Source organism: Sorex fumeus, unplaced genomic scaffold (assembly GCF_029834395.1).
Source record: "Sorex fumeus unplaced genomic scaffold, SorFum_2.1 ptg000044l, whole genome shotgun sequence".
In the NCBI taxonomy this organism is placed as follows: Eukaryota; Metazoa; Chordata; class Mammalia; order Eulipotyphla; family Soricidae; genus Sorex; species Sorex fumeus.
The window spans coordinates 42,796,092-42,815,665 of record NW_026606101.1 but is presented as its reverse complement, the minus strand read 5'-3'; the positions used below and the strand labels follow the sequence as shown (position 1 = coordinate 42,815,665).

The 19,574-nt window shown below is 40.5% G+C and overlaps 1 long non-coding RNA gene across 1 annotated transcript in view; it reads left to right on the top strand.

The window, feature by feature from the left end:
* LOC130030749 (uncharacterized) overlaps window positions 1-18,859 on the top strand; it is a 37,669-nt gene extending 18,810 nt beyond the window's left edge. The window contains exons 2-3 of the long non-coding RNA XR_008793472.1: window positions 16,133-16,327; window positions 17,816-18,859. This is a non-coding gene — a long non-coding RNA (uncharacterized LOC130030749). The remainder of the gene's footprint in view (window positions 1-16,132; window positions 16,328-17,815) is intronic.
* Window positions 18,860-19,574: the final 715 nt, after the last annotated feature.

Sequence of the window (19,574 nt, the reverse complement as noted above, 5' to 3'; positions counted from 1 at the left end):
ACGTTTGGTAGCGCATAGAGCTTGCTCCAGCTTAAAGCAATTAATTCAGGACACTGACATAAACTCTCCTGGTCTTTGACAGCTTGGAGCCGAAATAAAAATGCTAGTTCTCCCGGGAAGAGAAGGGGATGGCTAGCTCTTTTCTGGACTGTTTACTTATAGGCCCAGAGAGCAACCTTCCTTACAGAATGAAATGCAAGGGCACAAACAATGTACCAGGGAGAGAATAGAAGATGGGAATGAACAGTTTGAACTATTTGCTCAGCAGAAGGGCACCACAATGCTGGGGTAGTGCTTTTCCCAGGCAGCCTCCGTTCCTTCCTGGGGGTCTTTGTTGTCCCCTGTCTCTGGCCAGATAAGAGCACAGCTGCAGTGTTACAACTAAGTAAGGTCCTACTTATCCTTCCAAATCTCAGGGTGTCTTTACTGTAACAGGTTAAGCCTTCTCTCTTTATTCTATAGGGGGGGTTGGTGGGGAAGAGAAATGAAGGATAAGAAGGAATTATAGGGAGAGAGGGGAGATATGGGCTGTGACATTTCCTATGTCTCTGATTTTCCTATGTCTCTGAAAGAGTGAGTGCCATTGTGTAATTTTCTTTCTAAAAGCTAGGCTGTGATCAAATACAATATTTGTCAGGCATTTAAGGCAAAGGGTTCAGTTATTTGCCTTGATGTTTTGGGAAAGGAGAGGGAGGGAGGGAGGTGAGAGACACAAGAGAAACAGAGAAACAGAGAGAAACAGAGACAAAAACAGAGACAGAGACAGAGAGACAGAGAGAGATTTTACATGTATATATAAAGCACAGGGCTGATAAAGGGTTTGGAAATTGAGGCAGAATTTTGGTTTCAATAATGAAATTTCTTTGGCTGCTGAAAATAGCAGATGTTTAAAATTAGCCATTACCAAAGCTGTGTTCAATACATCTAAAAATCATTTCTGAAAATCATGTTGGATTGTTTTCCAACCATTTTTTGGTTCAAGATCTGACTAAATGGAAGTTTTGTGGGATCAGAGAAAAGAAAGATGGGACATATAGTAGGCTTTTGTACCTGTCTAACATTATGCCCCTAATCAGGATGAATACCATCTAAAATAGCAATGTTCTTTCACATTTGCTATTTTAAAATAAGAGTCTATTTTTTTTTTTTTTTTGCTTTTTGGGTCACACCTAATGATGCACAGGGGTTACTCCTGGCTCTTCACTCAGGAATTACTTCTGGTGGTGCTCAGGAGTCCATGTGGGATGCTGGGAATCAAACCCGGGTCGGCTGCGTGCAAGGCAAATGCCCTACCCGCTGTGCTATCACTCCAGCTCCAAGAGTCTATTTTAAATGTTGTAAGTGAACATAGACTTGAAAACAATATAAGAAACAATGTACATTTGCATTAAATTGCTCTTAAAGTCAAAATTCAGCACAGGTGTGAACTGTGAGATGTGAGTTTTGACTCAAAGGGTTTTTCCAGGTATGTTGACTTAAAGACCTTCAAATACTGCAGTGCTTAATTCTATAATAACAAGACTGATTTAGTCTGAATGACTTTATAAGGGGAAAAGGCAAAAAGTTGAACATCAAAAGAAAATTAATAGTTGACTATGATTCCATTAAACATTGACAGGCCAGAAGCCCACCTGTAGGAAATACAAAGTTTCTGTGCTGTTCAATACCTCCCAGCTATTAAAATCCTCAGAAAGAAACCTTACCTCTAGTCTTCCTGCTACCTGATCAGGAGGGGCCATGAAGCCAAGGGCCTCCCTTTGAGACAGAACACAGCCTGCTAAGAGCCAGAGCGCTGACTCACATGAGGCAGACAAGCAGGCAACCTGTCCATCTCCAGGACTCACTGGTCAGTTCTGTTCTGACAGAACCACATGTCTGCCCCTGACACTGGCCCAGTGGTCCCTCCTGAGAAAGGCCCACCATGCACAGATCAGGCTGAAAATATCTTGACTATTTTCATGCGGTCATTGTCTGGTAGACCCACTGAGTTGTTTAGTACCAGTAAGTATTACATTTGGCTAAAAGACTGTGTGTTAAGTGTGTATATGAAGATATGTGTTCTGTCCTATATATGAAACACAAAGGAGAAAGAGGAAAGAACATGGGAGATATTTTATTGAAATTTAATTTTTTTGAGGACACTATGAATTAAAATGTTTTAAAATGCTACAAAATATATAATTATAAATGTAACTTTTGATGTGTTTTTTTATAGGCAGGTCTGGATTAATTATGACTTTTTTCTTTAAGAATTGTAATAAAGCCATTGGGTCCAAAGCATTTCTTTTGCAAGCATAAAATTGTAAACATTGTATTCAGTATAGAGATTGTTCATAAAATATAGGACCAAGCACTTCTCTTTTCTTGATTATGTGCTCAGGTAAATGGATCCCATCTTCATGATAACTGTGGTTAAGCAGGAAATGACAGCTGGCCTGTATGAATATGTTTTTTTCTTGGACTCTTGATTTAAAAAATAATTGTTCATGGAAATTTTTCCGACCTAGCACCTTAAGAATGATCTGAAAATTATGTTGTATTATTGTGGCCTACTCAATTAATCAGCATTCTTAATTCAAGATCATGGATTTGCACATGAAATTTGATCTTCAGTTTTGCTTAGAATGCACGTGTACTGGTTTCAGTTCAAAGCTGAATGTGTTGAGAGACTTCTGAGAAAGGAGAAATTCCACCGGGAGAGCAAATTGTACAAATAATGAATCAAGTTCAAAAGACTGGTCAGAAGCAAGGAGCAAGTGATTCCGATCTTATATGAGACAGGCCTGGACATCACCAGCTGCCACTAGGTTTGATTAATGAGGCATTAAGGAGATCGAGTGACACTTACAGCTAGTTACTTATGGTGCTAATTTCAAAACACTTTGCAATAGACAAAGAGACTCTGCTCATAATGCAAAGTAATTTGTGGTGTGTTCCTGGTGAATGCATTTAGTGAAGCAAATATAGTTATGCAGAATTTAAATTAAGGTTGACACTAATGTAAACAGAACCCAAGAACCACTGTCCAATAATATGATGAGGACACAGGTTTTAATCAAGCCTCTTCCACTAAAATAGCAATTTAAATCCCCATCGTTTAAACTGGATAAAATGCTTAAGCCATGAAGGTTGTGTGGGGGTGGGGAGTGGGGGTGTCTGGCAAGAATAGAAATTTACTAGAAAAGAAAAAAAGAAATACAATATCTCTGGGGAGACTGTGACTGTATTTTTCCCCAAGAGAGGAATATCCGTGTTGATTTAGTTATAAGATTGACTTCAAGGCTGAATTCTAGGAGCCTGGGCATTTCTTATAACTTTTGTTGTGGATATGAAGTTATGGATTAACGCCTTCTGGTAGTATTTATTTCAGAATAAAAGTGATACTGGTAATTATAAAATAGAAAATCTGGTGATTAATTAGATCTTTATGTATTTTTTTATTTATTAAAAAAGTAAATGCCACCCTTCCATAACAAATTTGTTTAAACTAAAAGTTTGCAAAATTGGGGGTGGAGACAAACATGGTTAATGAACTGCCTTCCCATTCTGAAGGCTAGCTCTTCTAGGCCGGACGTGCTTTCCCAAAGGGCTTTTTCTGGGGTTGATATCCCTTATTACAAAATCATTGTGTGGGAATATGGTGCTGCCAGCAGGTCAACCTGTACTTGTGGGGCGAGTACATCAGCAGCCTGATGGTGAGTTCAAGCTTCCGATACAACCAAATTGCCGCTGTGCCTATGGCCAGACCCCATAGATATAATCTGTTAAAATTTGAGACCAAGTTTACCAAGAAATGAAATGGCCAAAAGTTAGGTATGTGGGAGCCACACCCACAAACCACCTCTGGCTTAGCTATACATGCTCATTTGTCAGCCTTATTTTAGAGACCCAAAGATCAATCTTGAAAGAGATCAAAAACCGCAGTTAATCTCAGACTTGCGCATAGCTGAACAGACCAGGGTAAATCGGAGGGGGGCAAGTTGGCCTGGTGGCCCGCCCAAGCAAAGCCCCCGGCAGCTTCTTGCATCGCCATACCTCCAGTATGACTCCACTGTCTCAGGAAAAACCTCACAGATATAATTTATAATCTGTTAAAAATTCTGATATGCCAGTTTTGTGACTGAAATCTCCAGGTTTTCTCAGAGTTGGGGTGGGCTATCTCCCCCCAATTTCCAATACTCATGGAAGCACTGGCAGTCACCCCTATGCACCACCTCCAGCACCACCATGTAAGTTCTACTACCAGCCTTACTTCAGAGACCCATAAATAAATCTCAAAAGAGATCAAAAGCCACAGTTAAGCTTGGACCTGTGCATGGCTGAACAGATTGGGGTAAACCGGAGGAGGGCGGGTTGGCCTGTGCCTGACCAAGTAGAGCCCTTGGCAGCCACTTGCTTCCACAATCCAAAACCGCTGCCGTACCCCCAGCCTGACTCCACCATCCCAGGATGGATCTCACCAAGATATAACCTGCTGAAAATTCTGGTATGCGGTTTTTATTTTTTTTGGAAGTGGAATTTTATTTTATATGAAATATATTGAATTAACAGTCTTAGAATAAATTTCTCCTAAACTGGAAAAAGATTTTTGAAATTCTGTTTTTTTCTACAGTCCCATCATTGATTATAAATGGTATTTTTTGTGATACCTCAGAAGATGCTCTAGGAATCTTTCTATTTGACCAGTGAAAATTTTTTTTAATATTTAATTTTTTATTTTTAAATGAATCACCATGAGGTACAGTTACAGACTTACAAATGTTTGTGCTTATGCTTCAGTCATACAATGATGACTGAAGTACCCATCCCTCCACCAGTGCCCATTCTCCACCACTAATGATCCCAGTATCCCTCCCACCACCCCTACCCCAACCGCCCCCACTCCGCCTTTGTGGCAGGGCATTCCCTTTTGCTCTCTCTCTCCTTTTGGGTGTTGTGGTTTGCAATATATGTATTGAGTGGCCATCATGTTTGGTCTCTAGACTACTTTCAGCTCGCATCTCCCATCCTGAGTGGGCCCTCCAAGCACCTTTTACTTGGTGGTCCCTTCTCTATCTGAGCTGCTTTCCCCGCCAGCATGTGAGGCCAGTTTCCAAGCCAAGGAGCAATTCTCCTGGTACTCATCTCTACTATTCTTGGGTGTAAGTCTCCCATTCTGTTACTTTATATTCCACAAATGAATGCAATCTTTCTATGTCTGTCCATCCCTTTCTCACTCATTTCACTTAACATGATACTTTGCATGTTGATCCACTTATAAGCAAATTTCATGACATTTCTAACAGCTGCATAGTGTTACATTGGGTAGATATATCACTGTTTCTTTCACCAGTCACCTGTTCTTAGGCACTTGTTTTTTTTCCCCAGATTCTGGCTATTGTAAACAGTGCTGCAATGAACATACAAGTGTCATTTCTATGACATACAAATGTCATAGAAATGTCATTTCTACTATACTTTTTTGCATCTCCAGGATATATTCCCAGAAGTGGTATTGCTGAGTCAAATGGGAGCATGATTTCTAATTTTTTGAGAAGCGTCCATACTATTTTCCAAAAGGGCTGAACCAGTGGGCATTCCCACCAGCAGTGAAGGAGAGTCCCTTTCTCCCCACATCCTCGCCAACACCGGTTGCTTTTATTCTTTTGTATATATGCTAGTCTCTGTTGTGTGAGATGATATCTCATTGCTGTTTTGACCTGCATCTCCCTAATGATTAGAGACGAAGTGCATTTTTTCATGTGCCTTTTGGCCATTCAGATTTCTTCTTTGAGAAGGTTTCTGTTCATTTCATTGCCCCATTTTCTGATGGGATTGGATGTTTTCTTCTTGTATATGTCAGCCAGTGCCTTGTATATCCTTGTTATCAACCCCTTATCATATGGGTATTGGGTGAATATCCTTTCCCATTTTGTAAATTGTCTTTATATTTTGGTCACTGTATCTTTTGAGGTGCAGAAGCTTCTTAGTTTAAGATATCCCCATTTGTTTATCTCTGTTTCCACTTCCTTGGACAGTGGAGTTGGAATGAGGGTTTTGTGACTGAAATCTCCAGGCTTTCTCAGGCTTGGGATGGGCTACCTTCTCCCACCTCCCTGTACTTTCAGAAGCCTCGGCAGTCACATCCACACCCAAAAGCTGCCACCCAATTGCAAAGCTACTCCAGCCTTACCTTCCCAATAAAAATACTGAATGCCCTGAACAAAAACCATGACATCTTAGCACCTGTATTGCAAACCATAATGCACAAAAGGAAAAGGAGAGAGAGCAGGAAGGAAAGTGCCTCCCATAGAAGAAGGCTGGGGGTGGGCGTGGGGGGGTTGAGGGATGATGATGGGAAAACGGGAAACATTGGTGGTAGAAAATGTACACTGGTAGAGGGATGGGTGCTGGATCCCTGAATGACTGGGTATGAGTTATGAATAGTTTTGTAATGGTCCATCTCATAGATATCTAATTAAAAAAAAACTTTAAAAAAGTAATGTGGAGTTTATGCCCAATTCAATCAGTTTAACCAATGGCTGAATAAATACCAGTACTCCTACATTAAAAAAGTCTTTGTGTGTGTATGTCGGAGGGTCATCCCAGACATTATTGCTAAAATTAATTAAAATAAACACATACACACACACACATATATATATATATATATATATATATATATATATATTTTGGTCATAGCCATCGGTGCTCAGGGTTTACTCCTAGCTCTGTGCTCAGGAATCACTCCTGGCAGTCTCAGGCAACCATATAAGATGGCAGGGATCTAATTCGAGACTGTTGTGTGCAAGATGAACACCCTGTTGGCTGTACTATCACTCCAATGCCAAACACAGCATTAATTTTAAGGAGCCTGGAATCCTTGTAAATGGAGAATACATGCACAAATTTACACATCTCCACAATGCAAAATAAAACAGCAACTTAATTCTGTCACTAATCTTGGCAGAAATAAAAAAAAAAACAAGAAAGGATGCCTGCTTTGGACTCAGCACTTACTTACCTTTTTGTAATTGTTTATTTTTGTGTCACACCGGCTGTATTCGGTTTTATTCCTGTTTCTGTGCTCAGGGATCACTCCTGGCAGTGCTCAGGGGGACCATTTGTGGTGCCAGAGAGCAAAACCCCCCAGGCAAGTACCTTCTCCACCAAACTATCTTTCTGCTCCCTTCCTTATTTACCTTAACCAGCATCACTGGCAGGCTTACGGCTTATATTCAAAATACTGAGCCCTACAGGATTTAGTTCCTGTAGCCAGGAAGTGCCACTCTAGGTCTTAACGCAGAAGCCTATGGTTCTAGTTTTTCTCCAAATACACTCAAGAGTGGAGGGGAGTTTTGATAGTCTTGTCCTCTCTAGAGTAAGAGAAAAGGAATAGAAAATGCATTTATGTGAATCGCAGCTGTAATAAGAGAAATTCTGAGTGTTTGGAGTCATTGTCATTGCCAACAGAGTGTTAGGTGTCCTCACACTGGGCTTCATGGTCGGGGATGAGACAGATTCTTTTGGAGGCCTTTGGAGAGGTTCCTCAGAACCCTGATGGTTAAGGCTCACATATCATATATCCTCAGCCCACATGATTTCTTTCTGTACAGTAAAGAAAACAAGAAAGTTGGGGGGGCAGTAGATATGGGAAGAGGCAGGTGGGAGGATAAAAATACACAGGGCAGTGGAGGGAGAAGTACAGGAGGGAAGGAATTTTCCTTTCAATGTGGCTGTGGTAATGGATTAACCTTGTCCAAGTCCCTGGAGCCAGAGTTGATCCTTTGAGCACCCCTAGGGGTCTCTCCTGAGCACAAAACCAGGAATAGCCCTGGAGAATCATAAAGTGTGGCTCAATCTCCTGCCAACAACAACAATAATAATAATAATAATAATAATACGGTCCTCCCGTTATTCATCGATTTGCTTGAGCGGGCCCAGTAGCATCTCCATCATAAGACTTCTTGGTACTGTGTTTGGCGTATTGAATACATCACAGGTAGCTTGCCAGGCTCTCTGAGAGGGGCGGAGGAATTGAACCTGGCTAGGTCGGGCCGGCTGCATGCAAGGAAAATGCCCTACCGCTGTGCTATTATTATTATTATTATTATTATCCTTGAATAATAATAATAACAATAATACTAATATGGAGAGAGAGAGATAGTACAGCTTGTAGGGCCCTTGCCTTGGACGCAGTTTAGATTTGATTCCCAGCACTCCGTATGTTCCTTCAAGCCATGCCAGGACTAGTCCATGAGCATGAAGTCAAGAGTACACACCTAGACCACCGTGTGCGGGGCAAATCTGCAGTATCAGTGTGTCCTTCAGTACAAAAGAAATAGGAAAGTAATTTAGCAACTTGTGAGTTGTTTCTATCATGGGCTCTGTCTCACAGCATGTCACCTTAACACTGATCTCTGAGATGACAGGGCAGAGCAGTTCCCAAGGACCCTGACACACATGCCACAGAAGGCCAGCATGTGGCAGAGTCACACCTCACAGTAACGTCCAAGTTCTAGGATGTAGTATACTTTTTGTCCTCAGAGCTTACTACTGGATTCAGAGATTATTAATTCCTGTCAGGCTTGGGGGCCCATATGGGCTTTGGGGAATAAAACCCAGGTCAGCTACATGCAAGGCAGGTGCTTTACGTGCTATACTATCACTCTTGCCCGACATACTGCTTTTTATCTGTACACCTCTGGGGACAGCCTGACAGACAACCCTCTCAGGGATCCTGGCCAGCAAGAGCCCTTCAACACATTTTTGACACATAGAATGTCAAAACATATATGACATTGTGTGTCTTTAACTTGGCTTTCCTCCTCCTACTTCCTCATCTCCTCTTTTTCCTGCAGTCTTCCCCAGAATCCATACTCCTGCCCCTTCCTATGTCCAGCTGAGATTTTCCTGCACTTGTTTGTGGTTCATAGGCACTGGCCACTCATTTTATATTTGAGGAACAAAATAGAACAGTAGCTATTTCCTTCATTTTATCCTTTAAATCATAATTCAGGAGACCCTATGTTTCTGAGGCAGCTTACCACTTGCTCTCTACTCACTTGCACTATGCACTGAAGCAGAATTGACTCAAGATGGTTGCATTTTCTCCTTGATGTTCTCTAGTATGTTTATATAAGGCTTGGAAATGCCAACTCACTTCCCCTCCCCCCCCAGTTTCTCTATTAGAGAATTAAAAAAAATACAATATCACAGATCATTTTTTTTTTCTTAAAAAAAGCCTGTTCTGTTGAGTTTCTTATAAATAGAGGATACTGGTAATGTACGTTGGATCATTTCTTGGTATCTGAACATTAGGCAGAACAGAGCATGGGAAAACCCTGAGACTGGTTAGCTGTTCACTCAGACGTTATCACATTCTTTCATTTGCTCTGTGAAAGAAATATAAACCTGTTTCTCCTGCCCTACCTCTCCATTTGGAATCTTGGTGCAAATCTCAACACCAACAAGGTTGCTATGGTTTTTATGATTATCTTAAGAATTTGTCTCAAGTGCGGCGCAAGTAGCAGCCGTGGTAGGTGCTGGGATCTCGATGTTGACCCGTGGTTCTGACCAACACATTTTTCCCCTTCCTCTTTTTTCCTCTTTTTGGTCTGAATTGCAAACACCAACTTAGGTACAACTTTGGATCATTTCTTGTTATCTGAACATTAGGCCTGCTTCCTACTGGGGCCAAATGTATGTCTAGTAACTCTGACCCTATACTTGTTATTGTGCTAAATTCTATACTGTATAATGGTGTTCATATGTTATTTTATATTCATGTTTTGGTATCTTGAAGATATAACTGGAATTTCTGGGTTGTATGCAGCTTCTATTATTACAGTCATGGTCACGGTCCTCCCATTGTTCATCAATTTGCTCGAGTGGGCCCAGTAACGTCTCCATCATGAGACTTGTTGTTACTGAGTTTAGCATATTGAATATGTCATGGGTAGCTTGCCAGGCTTAGCCGTGCAGGCAAGATACTCTTGGTAGTTTGCAGGGCTCTCCGAGAGGGGTGGAGGAATCGAACCCAGATTGGCCGGGCCAGCTGCGCGCAAGGCCTACCGCTGTGCTATCGCTATTATTACATTTATGGAAAATCTCCATACTGTTTTCTATCAGAGGACATTCCTACCATCAGTGATGAGAGTTCCTTTTTTATCATATCCCCAACAGCGCAACTTGTTTCCAGTGGAGATTTTTTAAAGTACGTGCCATTCTCACAAGTGTGAGAGATGGTATCTTATTGTCATTTTGACTTGGTTACTGATAATAATTGGTGATGAGCACTTTCTTATGTGTCTATTGCCATCTGTCTTCAGAGAAGTGTATGTTCATTTCCGTTCTCCATTTTTAATAGGGCTTTTGGATTTTTTGTTGTTAATCTTGTTAATATCTTGAATATTAACCTTTTGTCAGATATGTTAAGTGCAAATATTCTTCTCCATCTAGGTGGGTGTCTTTTATTTTTTCCCAGAGTTTCTTTTCCTTTTGTCATGCAGAAACCCTTTAATTTGATGTTATCTCCTTATTATAGTCTCACCTCCAAGTCACAGGATTAGGTGATCTATTTCACCTTCTTCCTGCACTTACAGAGTTCTTTGTGCACTGACATTGGGAAAGTATCTTTGAATTTTCTATTACTTATCTTATTCTTCCTGTTTCTTGCAAGATACAATTATAAAATTTCCTTTTCTATCATCCTCTATCTGATCTCAAACTACTTTTTCAATTTCACTTGTCACCATATAACTTCCATATTACTTTTCAATGGCTTTCTTCAAAGTTCTGAAACTTGGGAAAGAGTTCAGTTGTCTGGAGAGCTTGCCTTCCACCAATGAGGCCAAAATTTGATCTCTATCATTGCATACCCATTCAGAAATAACCTAAGAGCTCCTGGATATCATCAGGCAGGCGTGGTCCTAGAAGCACTCAAGAACATCTGGGATCCATCAGTCTCACCTCATTGGTCTGAACATTGAAATATAAATTGAATATTGCTGGGAATAATCTCAGAAGGGGTCATTTGAGCACAGATGGGAGGCCCATCCAAATTAAAAGAAGTTGCAGTATGAGACCAGGTATATAGCTTAGTGATAAAGCACTTACCTCAAATATGAGAAGTTCTGTGTTAGAAGCCTCATACTACAGAAACAAATAAAAGCAAGTACACCACTAAGTTTTGAATATTTCTGGTTCCTTCCTCCTGGGGTTAAGTAAATCCTACTACCTATTAAAATTCAGTTTACTGCAAGACATAGATGGAACTTCCAACAAATAATTGTACTACTTTGATTAACCTGAGTTTAACTTGCCAGATAATCCTTTAGAGTGTGTGGCTTTAAAGCAGTGTTGATCTGTTGTACAATTATAAATGAAGCTACATCTGACAGGATGCTCCCACCTTTGCTGGAGAAAGCAAGGCATTGTAGCCTGGGCTGCTGTAATCCAACATAATAAAATAGTTAATACCATTTATTGAATATTTTTTTCTCTTTTATATATCACTATATTACTGTCCTCCCTTCATTGATTTGCTTGAGTGGGCACCAGTAACGTTTCCATTTGTCCCTGACACGTGCTATTGTAGCCCAATGGCATATTGGGGGCTCTTTCAGGGTCAGGGGAATGAGGACCATCATTGTTTCTGTTTTTGGCATATGGAGTATGCCACAGGTAGCTTGCCAGGTTCTGCCGTGCAGGCGGGATACTCTCAGTAGCTTGCCAGGCCCCCTGAGAGGGATGGACTCTTCTGGGGTAGCCTCTAATCACCTTTACAGGTGTTCCCAGTCAGACCTATATATGCGGGAAGGATACTTTTGGTAGCCCACCAGGCTCTCTGAGAGATAAGATTAGACAATAAAAGGCCACACGCTTCCAGGAGCTTGGTTTTATAGTCTTTGGATCTTGCCCACTGGTGGGATTACACGGCAGTTGGTGGCACAGCTGTCTAGCTACTGGAAGATGGGGGACCTGGGTGGAGGAGGTCCAGTCCCAATCCAAGCAGGCTTGGAGATCTCAGCCCCGGGTCCCACACACCTGTGTTCCTCTGCCAGTTCCTTCATGCATGAGGCTCATCTGAGCATGTGGAGATAAGATTCTCTTTTATATAAGAGAATATAAACATTTTGGGATTAAGTCTGTCACATTTAGCTCATAGCTCTGTACAATGTATAGATACACTGTATAGATGACTGAGTAAATGAATCATTTATGATATCTGCACTGGTTTCAATTAAAGACAGTTATACTCCTCTGTCACAGATATACAAACATGCTTAAGCATGCCAAAAGATTTTCTGGCAGATACCCATTTTCATATATTCCTACATATTTCCCCAGTAAGATAAATGGTCATATTATCTTCTTATATTTATTAGTTTTTAAAAAAACTCACTTATGGGCACACTTTTAATTTTCATTTCCTTGTACTTTCTAAATAATACACTGACTTAGGAAAATGGGTGGGTTAGAAGTCCCACAGTAGAAAAAGAGCTGAGAGGGAGAGGGCACAGAAGTTTTAATCTTCAGGCCTATAAATTTTTCCTGGAACCTGAGAACCAGGTTTTTATCTATTGATTTTTTAAAAAGTAAACCATAGAGGCAGGGGTGGGGTCAGGTGAGGCAGTGGGAGGGATACTGGGGACATTGGTGGTAGAAAATGCACACTGGTGGAGGGATGGGTGCTCAATCATTTTATGACTGAAAGTAAATCATAAATGCTTTGTCATGTGTGTCATGGTGATTCAATAAAAAAAGGTAAAAGAAAAACTTCATTGATTTACAATTTCATATACAATGCTATGTGCATTATTTTTATGTTTCTTTTTGAATGGTGGGCTAGAGCAATAGCACAGCGGGTAGGATTCTTGCCTTGTACGTAGTGGACTGGGATTTGATTCCTCCGCCCTCTTGGAGAGCTCAGCAAGCTACCGAGAGTATCTCGCCCACAAGGCAAAGCCTGGCAAGCTTCCCGTGACGTATTTGATATGCCAAAAACAGAAACAACAAGTTTCACAATTTGTTGTGAGACGTTCCGGTGCCCGCTTGAGCAAACTGATGAACAATGGGAGGACAGTGCTCCAGTGATCGACTGGTATTCAGGTGGTCCTTAGCCCAACTTGTGATTTTCACCGATCCTGGCCTGCACTTCAGTGCAAGGGCCTAAAGAGGTGAGATGGATGGCTTGTTCCTGCCCCTCCCAGGGTATGTGGCCATCCTTGCTGTGCTGGGCCTCAGGGCTGTACCTCGTGGTGCTCAGGGGACCAAGTGGTGTCAGGAATTGAGCCCTAGTTGGGTATACACTAAGCATGGACCTTAACCATTGTGCTATCTACTGGACAATATCTATCCATTTCTAAAGTACAGCTGTCTATTTCTATACATGCATAAACCTCACCACACCCACAACCAAAGATCTAGTTCCATTTCTATGATCAGAGTGTTACCTTTATTCTTCCCTAGGCCCTCCTAGCAATCACACTTTTTTTCAGTCTGTTATTTTTGTCATGATTTGTTAGTTTGTTTAATTTTATTTATATTTCATATATGAAACTATAAGAAAATTTCTGTTTGTTTTTTTATTTGTCAACAATCATGTTCACATTATGGTAAAGGGCAAGATTTTATTTTATTTACTTTTTAACTGGGCTGGAATGATAGCACAACGGGTAGGGCATTTGCCTTGCAAGTGGCCAACCTGGGTTCGATTTCTATACCCCTCTCAGAGAGCCCGGCAAGCTACTGAGAGTATCTCGCCCACATGGCAAAGCTTGGCAAGCTACCCATGACGTATTCAATATGCCAAACACAGAAACAACAAGTCTCACAATTTGTTGTGAGACGTTACTGGTGCCCGCTCAAGCAAATCGTTGAACAACAGGAGGACAGTGCTACAGTGCTACTTTTTATTTATTTATTTATTTATTTAATTGAATCACTGTGGGAAAGGTTACAAAGCTTTCAGGTTTAGGTCTCAGTCATGCAAATATCAAACACATTTCCCTTTACCAATACTTATTTTTTACCATGAAGAACCCCAATAAAACCCTACCCCCCACCCCTCCCAGTCCCTGTGAGGCAGATGAATTCTAGTTAACACTCTATCTGCTTTGATTAGATTCACTGTTTCAATAAAAGATTCACCACTATTATTTAGAGTTTACCCCCCCCCCCAATCAGACATGCTGAAAAAGCATTGTGAAGTGATTTGCTTTCTACAGCTGGGTTCAAGAATTAAATGTTGGTTTTGGATTTCTGCTATTTTACCTATTGACCCTGGAAGTATTTCTATTGAAAGTCAGATAGTTAAGAAATTGGTTTCTGTGTTCCGGAGTTGTGGCTGTGCTGGAGAGCCGCTCATGGGGGGCAACTGGTGGCCTCGGTAGGGCGTGAAGGGCGGACCGAAACGCCCCCCTTCCCATGAGGTTTTAGTCGCCCCCACACCCCCAGCTCATACCTGCTGTCCACAAGGCTCCCATGCGGCCGCCATCCTTCTTTCCAGAGAAGAGAGGGTGAATGGGGCAACACCCTTTCCCCTCCGGCAGACTTGATGGCCTGGATTAACGCATAGTCCGTTCACTTTTCTGCTCCAAGCTCCTGGGTTCTGCTTTAAGTCCTTGTGCTTCTGGGGCTGTGGCTGTGCTGGAGAGCCGCTTGTGGGGGGCAACTGGTGGCCTCGGTAGGGCGTGAAGGACGGACCGGAACGCCCCCCTTCCCATGAGGTTTTAGTCGCCCCCACACCCCCGGCTCATACCTGCTGTCCACAAGGCTCCCATGCGGCTGCCATCTTTCTTTCCAGAGAGGAGAGGGCGAATGGGGCAACACCCTTTCCCCTCCGGACAGACATGATGGCCTGGATTAACGCATAGTCCTTTCACTTTTCTGCTCCAAGCTGCTGGGTTCTGCATTAAGTCCTTGTGCTTCTGGGGCTGTGGCCGTGCTGGAGAGCCGCTCGTGGGGGGCAACTGGTGGCCTCGGTAGGGCGTGAAGGACGGACCGGAACGCCCCCCTTCCCATGAGGTTTTAGTCGCCCCCACACCCCCAGCTCATACCTGCTGTCCACAAGGCTCCCATGCGGCCGCCATCTTTCTTTCCAGAGAAGAGAGGGTGTACAGTGCTACTTTTTAACTGAGTAGAATTCCACTGAAATCATATCCCATCACTTTTTGTTGTTTTTGAATCACCTTGGGCGGTTCTCAGGGTTTACTCTAGGTATTGTGCCCAGGAATTACTCTGGGCAATGCCCAGGGGAAGCTATGTGGTGTCTGGGATGGAACAAGAGTCACTGGGTATAAAGCAAGTATCTTAACCTTGGTACCATATCTCTGGCCCCATACCATAACTTTTTATCCATTCACCTGTGGAAGAGCATTTATCTGGGTTTCTGTGAATAATGCTACTATGAAGGACAGATGTCATCCAGAGATACCAGGAGCTGCATACAGGGCCATTTTGTTGGGTGATATGTTCACAGAATTCTATCAGGGATAGGCAAGGAGAATGTGGTTCAGAACACGGTTCATGTGGTTCTCAGAACACGGAAGCTCTCTCCTTTTCTTTTCAACTATAGTTGTTGACGTCTTCACCAATGTCCTTGGGTTTCCTCTTTGGTTTCCCTAATAAGAAATATTGATGGAAAATCAGAGAGTGGGAGGAGATTTTAAGTATTCATAAACACAGTTCTTTTTTTTATATCAGTTTAAGAGTGATTGCATTGTAAAGACGAATTTCCTTCCCTACAGTTAGAGATCTCATACCCACTTCCACTTGAGCTCCTCAAGTTTGGAATGGTAATGTTTTCCACTGTTGTGAATTCCAGGGTGTTACTAATAAATGTTTAAGCTAGCCCTAGCATCGTTTAAACATTTCTCCAGAATTTCCCCCTTTAATCATACTCTATGTGTTTCTTTCCCAAAAAACTGATACATGTATACAGTGACAAAGGTGGCTGTGAAGTAGTCATGGTGACCCTTCTCTCAGCTTTCAGTTGGTAGCCAGAGAACCCTAAAGAGCAACTTCACTAAAGTACTGTGATAAAGACTAGCTAACTGTAGTAGTTACCTGTTACTGCATAACAAGGTACATCCAAACTTAATAGCTATTAGCAATGAAAATAACTCATTATTTCCTATTATTTTTGCAGGTCAGAAATTCAATGATATCATGCAAGATTATTTGTCTCTACTTCTTTAGTTCTTTGCAAATTGAAGTGTCATTCATTTACATATCTAGCAATTGATTCTGGGAGCTGGCTGAGAAAAGACTTGGAACTGTTAGCTGAAACATACATGTACATATGACCTGGGCTTCCATACATGATAGTGGCTGGAGTTCAAGGGTAAGAAAAGTGCATGCGTGCGTGCGTGTGCATGTGTGCGTGCATGCGTGCATGTGTGTGTGTGTGGTATCTGAGAGAGACAGAATATCAAGTCATATTGCCCATTTTACCTTTATAATTTCACCTGGAAGTCAGGCTGTATCACTTTCCCAATGTTCTATTGATTAAAGTAGTTATGGAGATTTACCTAGTTTCATGGGGAGAGAGGAACAAGGTAGCACTGGCTCCCAGGAGAGGAATGTTGATATTGGTGATTGATTGCTAATTGTATGATGTGACTTAAGAGGTCTATGCATAAACTGCTTCTATACCTATAAGTCTCTTCTATACCTATGCAAAAACCTCTTGTCACCCCTTTATCTCCCTGTTCAGCGGCAACTATGCACTATACATGTTAAAAATGATAATGACATGAAAGTTAAGGAGACTGGATTAATGAGACATCACTTAGAAGAAGATCAAAGCTCATATAGACCCAATTCATATTTACATAGATTAGTATATCAATTATCTGGAGTTTGGTTATGGTTACAAGAACTTTATATATATTCTTTTTTTTTTTTTGCTTTTTGGGTCACACCTGGTGATGCACAGGGGTTACCCCTGGCTTCTTGTGGGATGCTGGCTGGGAATCAAACCTCGGTTGGCCATGTGCAAGGCAAACGCCCTACCTGCTGTACTATCACTCCAGCCCTATACATATTCTTAAACTTCAACTAAGCCAGTGTATTCCTCTCTCTGTGTTGACATCATTTCTATCAGACTAAAAATATATCATAGAACAATTAAGTTAACATCTTTCCTTTTACAATGTATGCACCTAACCTCACCACCATACATAGAAGTGAGAAGTGAAAAGATTGTGAAAAAGAAAACAGGAAAATCAAAAGACTGCTGAAGTTGTATACAGATAGGATCACTGACTGTATCCAGAATGATCTTGGCCAAGCCAAGACTAGAAAGGAAAAAATTCAAATGCAGTAAATAATCATTTCCTTTTGGAGGGTCCTGGGGAAAATGGAGATTGTGTGTTGGAAATGATTGGCAGACACTTGTCTGCAGGGACTTTACAACATCACAGAAAACATTGTTGAAAGGAGAAAGTCCACCTGACTTCCTTTCCAATAAAAACCTTGGAAAAAACATCTGTCAAATGATATTTAAAACTGACATTTTCATAAAAATCCAGTCTTTAGAGGGTTTCACAGAGTTCAGAAAAACAGTTTTCTTCCTCCTCCCCATTTTCTATAATTAAAGGATGCTCACAGTGTTAAATGTATGTTCAAAATAACATGCTTCAAGAGCTATATTTAAAATATATTTTATTTAAAAATAGCTTTCATAGCAGCAGTAATAATTTCAATAATAACAATTTAATAGAATAATTAGTTTTTTCAATAAAAGAATACTTCCCAAACCAGTTACCAGCTGATATATATTATGATTATTTAATACTAAATATTTTCTATTTATTTCTATGCACTCCAGCCTGAGAACTTAGACACAAGAGAGACCCTTCATCTGATGCTAAACTTTGGGAATGGAAATCAAGACTGCTAATTCTCCATCAATTGGGAAATTTTTGAAGAAGAATGGTGACTTGAAGATAGCTTCATAGATGGATATTTCTACTCTCTCATGAGTTCTGTCCTGCTTAATATTTTCACATTCTTCTTGGCTGAAACAGCAAGAGTGATGTACCCAATTATCTGTAATACTGACTTCGAAGGAAGAGTTAACATGTAGGATCAGGGTCAGAAATGATCTTGTTAAACTGAATTTGGCACAATTAAAATGTTTAAGGAGTATCATCAACTTACCTATTGTGTTATTTGAATTTTCCTTTTTCATATTTCTGGTGGTGATGGGTACTATTGGCTTGGGACTCAGGGGTGACCTCCGGTATTGTAGGCATCTAACCAGTTCACCCACATGCATACCTGACCTCCCGTAGTTTCTCTCTGGCCCCTCTTTTGCATTATTCCTTAATTTTAGATTAATTTTAAAATCTATTCATAAATACCAGTTATCTAATAAGTGAACTAGATGTGAATAGAATCTACCCATCTGTAGTAGACATGGTTTAGCAGTCACCTGTACTTTCCCCCTGCCATAATTGGTTATACTCTGTAGGAATCTGTTATCTCAAAATCAAGGTTAAATTTATATTAACTGAAGTCTGCTCTTTTTTTGTTGTTAATTTTAATGAGATTTGACAGATGTACAAAATCATGTAATTAACACCAAAATCAGTGTCCAAAACTATTCTATCATTTCAAAATTCCTTTGTACCTCTGGAGATATTTTCTATTTATATAGTTTTTGTGAATGTAATAAAAAATGGAATTATATTTATTTAACCCTTTCATTCCTTTTTTTGCTTATTTAGTGCTTTTGAAATTAATGTCTGTTCCTTTCATTTGCTGAATAGTATTCTATTCCAGAACTGTCCCACAAATATTCATCTATTCATCACTTATACAACATTTGCCTTGGTTAAATATTTGGTGATCATGAATAAAGTCATTACAAATGTTCATATTTCCTTGTGAATATATGTTTTTATTTCTTCTGGGTAAATGAGTCATGTGTCTGTGTCATAGTATATGGCTAATGTTTTAGGAAACTGCAACACTAATATGCACTCCCACCAGTGATGTATGATGTATGGGAGTTTTGTATCTGGGAATTGAAAGCTTTTTGAAGAACTTATAGAGTATGTTGGTATTCCGTGGTGGTTTAAATATTTTTTCCCCTGGGTTAAATGCTGCTGAGCATCTTTACATGTGCCAGTATGTCCAATTACATACTTTGGTAATGTTTGTTTAAAATTCTTTATTTATTTTTGGAAAGGGTTCAAAGGACAGGAGAATGGTATTCAATCCTCCTGAACACCACCAGAAAGGATCTCTGAGTATCACATTATGAGTAGATCCTGGACACTACTGCAGGGTTTGACACAAAACCTAAAATTGTTTAACTTGGATTGTCTGATTGCTTTAAAGTGACTTTGAAATAATTTTTTATTTTTACTATATATTTAATAAAAATCTAATGTTTGTTTTCTTTTTTATTCAAGTGCTTTCTTTTTAAAAAATTTTATTTTCATAAGGTTGTTCACATTAATTGATTACATTCAATATTTTAACATCATTCCCACCACCATTATATCTTCCCACCATCATTATTTTGAATTTTCCAAACACCATTCAAGCCTGCCTGCCAGGGGCAGAGCTAAGACAATTTA